This window comes from Nicotiana tomentosiformis, chromosome 11, assembly GCF_000390325.3.
Source record: "Nicotiana tomentosiformis chromosome 11, ASM39032v3, whole genome shotgun sequence".
NCBI lineage: Eukaryota > Viridiplantae > Streptophyta > Magnoliopsida > Solanales > Solanaceae > Nicotiana > Nicotiana tomentosiformis.
The window spans coordinates 53,377,683-53,382,202 of NC_090822.1; the positions used below are offsets into that span (position 1 = coordinate 53,377,683).

Sequence of the window (4,520 nt, forward strand, 5' to 3'; positions counted from 1 at the left end):
TTTTTGAGGTTTCCAGATGGAGGGGCAGGAATCACGGTTCTTTTCCAATCTCATTGTCTTTTATGATTACATTTAATGACATATGTTCCTTTACTTGATACAAGTATAGATTTGAGGAAGACTGTCCCTCGGGTTTTGATTGATTTCTCAAAGACTGATGATGTTGCTCAAGACATGATCCGAGAATTGTCCGTGCTGAAGCGAAAGATAAAAGGCTCATCTGGTTCAGTTCTAGTAAGTGATTCTGTTAATTCATTCAGGAAAAGGACTAGATATAACTTCAAGAAAGAATAAGGGAATGTTCGGAGCAGTCCCCAAGTAAATTCTCGGACCACTATACTTCAAAGTAGCGAACTCATTATCTTATATATTAATAAATGTGATTCCTAGGTTGCATAGCCTAAGGAACCTATGGGTGTTTCAGTCCCTATCTTGAGCCCAAGGGACGGTGCTACGGGGTCCAATTTGGATGGACTGTGTAATTCTCATTTAAATCTTGCATCTCTCTAGAGTTCTCGCATATTCAGGATTTTGGTCCTTCCACCGATGTTGATAAGTACTGAATCACAGTTAAATTCCCTGAAGAAGTCAATCTTCTCGGATCCCCAGGGAAGAAGTCAACCAAGGCCTCATACTTGGCTTTGTTATTAGTAAAAGAATGACATTTAATAGATTGCCTAGTTGCTTCCCTACAGTGGGGTCTGGGGAGGGTGGGATGTGCCCTATCTTGGAAAGGCAGAGTGGTTGTTTCCATGTTCTATTGGTAGTATTAAAAGAAAAATAAACCATTAAAAGTTGGTGAGGTGTCGCAAAAACTGAAACTATCACATATAGGAAGTACATACACAAGTTAAAACATTGTAAAGGTTGTAAGATTTATGAATCAAGATGTGAAAAGATGCTTGCGTTTGGTTAGTGTAGTATACTCGTGCACCATTAAGGACATAACCAAATTGATCTATCAGAGAAACCAGATTAGTCACAGTCCCTTTGGCAGTTTCATACATCTTGCTTGCTAACAAGCCCCTTATTATCCAGAGAGCAATAAGTAATGTTCCTAATCCGGACCCTATCATATTAGAAGAACCATTCGTGTATAGGGTTCATGTTTCAGGCATTGTTCCTGAGGCAAGGATTGCTTCCCTTTTCAACATTAGGAAGTATTCACACATTGAAAACAGTCACAAAGTCTGTTAGGACATTAGATTTGATGGTAGTGTGGGGGCTGAAAGTTGATGTCATATTCGTTGAGTTCAACTACCTACATGGCTCCCAATAGTTCGGGTTTATGGAGTATATTCCGTAATGGAAATGTTGTGATCACGGAAATTTGGTGGCACTAAGAATAAGGCCTAAGTTTTCAGACTATTATTATTAGCGCTAGAGATAACTTTTCTAGATGTGGGTACTTATTTTCCGTATCTAAAAGCATTTTACTAATATAGTAGAGAGGATATTGTGTACATTTGTCTTCTCGCACTAGAACTATACTTACTGTGACTTTAGAGACTGATATACTAATAGTATTTCTCCTTCGTGGGGCTCTGAGAGCAGTGCCGGATTTGTCAAGTACCACTTCAGGTCTTTGAGAGCTTGATGACATTTTGTTGTCCAAGATATTTGACAATCCAAGATATCATCCTTTGAAGGTGTCTTGGTATCCCGAGATCTCGGCTGCTGTAATTTCTATTTGTCATTTGCGTCTTTGGTTGAGCCTTAGGCAATAACTATTGAATTTACCTCACGAGCAGCTCTTTGATCTGTCTGATTCCCACTTTGGACGAAAATTGTATCACTTTGTGTAGTGTTAGCGGTATTGCATCCATGTTATGAATCCATAGTCTTCCAGGGATGCTATTATAGGTCATATCTTCAATCACCATTAGAAATGGAGTGTCCTTGACTAATACTTTTGTAAATATTTTTAGGATAATCTCACCTTGGGTTGTTAAATGTAAATTGTCGAATCCTGACAGTGATCAAGATTTTAGAATGACCCAATCTATCAGTTGAATCTCTTCGATGACTTGTAATTGGATGATGTTGACGGAGTTACTTGAATCAATCAAAACTCATTTTATATCAGTATTTAAAATACGTAAAGTAATTACCAATGCATCATTGCATGGCATTGTCAAGCCGTCAACTTATTTGTCATCCAAGGTGATACTTCTCTCGCTAATATCTCCCGGGTGTGCTTCTTGTGTTGAATTGATATTTTAGCAAATCTTTTTGTTACCATGAATGTCATTCCATTAACGTCTTCGCCTATGGATATGACATTGATTGTCTTGGAGACGGGGCTCTCGGAGGCCTGTCTTTGTTCCGGTTTTTTATGTAAGTTTGTTTGCCTTTTTCAATAAACAATTTTTTGAGATGTCCTTCCTTAATGAGACGGGTTACCACTGATTGTAGCAGTTGGCAGTCCACAGTTTTATGATCGTGGTCATTGTGGAATTTACACTAGAATTCTTGGTTTTGTTTTGCTCAGATCTGACCTTATTTCCCGTGGTCATCTTACCTTGCCTCCTAATGCTTTTCTAATACGGTCACCAATTTGGAGATATTTACGTTGAAGTTATAGTCTTCGATTTACTATACATCTGATTCTTTTCTCATATGTGAGGATCCGACACTGCTATTCTGGTAGAGTCCTTGATTGTCCAGATTTGGGTCTTATTTTATTTTTGTTATCACGTCGTGCAGTTTCGAAATAAACCCGTACTTCAGACGATGATCATCTTGAAGAGCTATATGGCATTAGACGCATCTTCCTACGGGCCTGTTATCATGGGTAGATTAATTTACCTTATCTTCTTTTATTCAGATTTTGGTGATATACCGATTGTATACATCGTTCTTGGTGATTGGTAGGAATTCCCCTCAATCTTCTGAGCTTTTCTTGTTGAGGTTTTTGACAAAGGCTATTGTTATTTAATTGTCAAGAACTGGTGGTAGCAGCATTCCTTTCCTCTGAAATCGATTGACGAACTCCTGAAATAACTCGACGTCTCTTTGCTGAATTTTGAAGATGCCCTACATTCATTTTTTGACTTTTTGCGCATTGGTGTGCGCTTTAATTAAAGCTTCTACTAATTTTCCAAAAGAGTTAATTGAATTTTCTGGTAAGACAAAATACCAGATTAATGCTCCCTTTGTGAGTGTCTCTTCCCGAGTACTAATTCAATCACCGATTTTGTCAAATAGTTCCCTTGATTCTAGTTGTGTAGGCCATAAAGGGATCTCACGAGTCTATGGTCCCATCATACTTTGCAACTATCTGGTATTTTAAATTTCTTTGTAATTGAAAATGGAATAGCGCTTGCTTTCTAAGGTTATGTGAATATTTGTCCATATCAATATCTTTTACTATAGGTGGGATTCCATGGATTGGCTCAGTGCGTTCGCCCGGTTCTTTAATCTATTTTTGCAGAGTTAAAACTAAAATTTTTAAATCTGAATTTTTAGGCATCCCTGAGCCTCCCATTCCCGGGCTGTTTGGTAGTCCCCTAGTGTCTGAATCTCGGGGTGTGTTCGTAAGGCAGATCCTAGTCGATATTGGAGCCCTAGCACTCACGGATACTGGTAAGATCATTACAGCCTCGTTAATTTGTTGGCTCTATGTTCTCTGTGTATTTGTGAATTACGCCAAATATGCAGTTCTAAAAATTTCTCACGGCATCCGTTGGGGTGAACTTTCCCTGAAATAACGTGGAGGGAAATTTCTTGGAGAAGACACTTCGTTAGCTCTTGTTAATTGAATACCACCATTATTGTTGTGGTTAGCGGAATCATCTGCAACTTGGTTGTTCTAATTTGCATTGATTGGCATATATTCAGTCATATGGTCAGTTTAAACTAGAAATAAACACAAAGAGGAAAGATTTTCAATAAAATTTAATAAGCAAAATTGTTCAAGCCTCACCATGGCTGCAAACTGTTTAACACAAAATTTGTTTTAGGATACGACAATTAAATTTATATTTAAGGGTTAAGAGCAATATATTCAATCCAAATATTAACCCACGAGCTGATAAAATAAAGTGTATACAGTCAAAATCAGGCCTACTCCATTTTGCTGTTTGATCGAGACAAGGGAGTTGCATGGGGGGTAGCCTCGTAATAAACCAGACCCGAGCTCGAAACCACAATATAAGTTTAATTGTTACTCGATTTTTAGAGTAAACAGTTTGGCACCCACCGTGGGGCTAAGGATAATAGTTATTGTTCAGTACCGATTCTGGTAAAACACACTATTTTACACATGTTCTTGTCGAGTATCTTTGTTTTCAGGTTAAAACATGTCAAACTCACAAAACGCATCCACACACAGTGACAATTGCCTCGAATTCCACGATGAAAACAAAAATGTGATCGCTCCAGGAGTCGAGGTGCCATAGGCTAATCTCAGGGGAGCACCGTTTGCCAACCCAGTCGATGTCAGTTCCCACGTTGCTCTAAACGCGGACCTAGGCGCAGATCTTAATGGGAGTGTACGCAGAGAAGGCTGATCTAGTGGC

The 4,520-nt window shown here is 38.7% G+C and overlaps 1 long non-coding RNA gene across 1 annotated transcript; it reads left to right on the plus strand.

Moving 5' to 3' along the window:
• Positions 1-1,967: 1,967 nt before the first annotated feature.
• Positions 1,968-3,023, plus strand: LOC117281554 (uncharacterized). Its single transcript, XR_011412303.1, has 2 exons — positions 1,968-2,337; positions 2,707-3,023. It is a non-coding gene; the product is annotated as an uncharacterized lncRNA (long non-coding RNA).
• Positions 3,024-4,520: the final 1,497 nt, after the last annotated feature.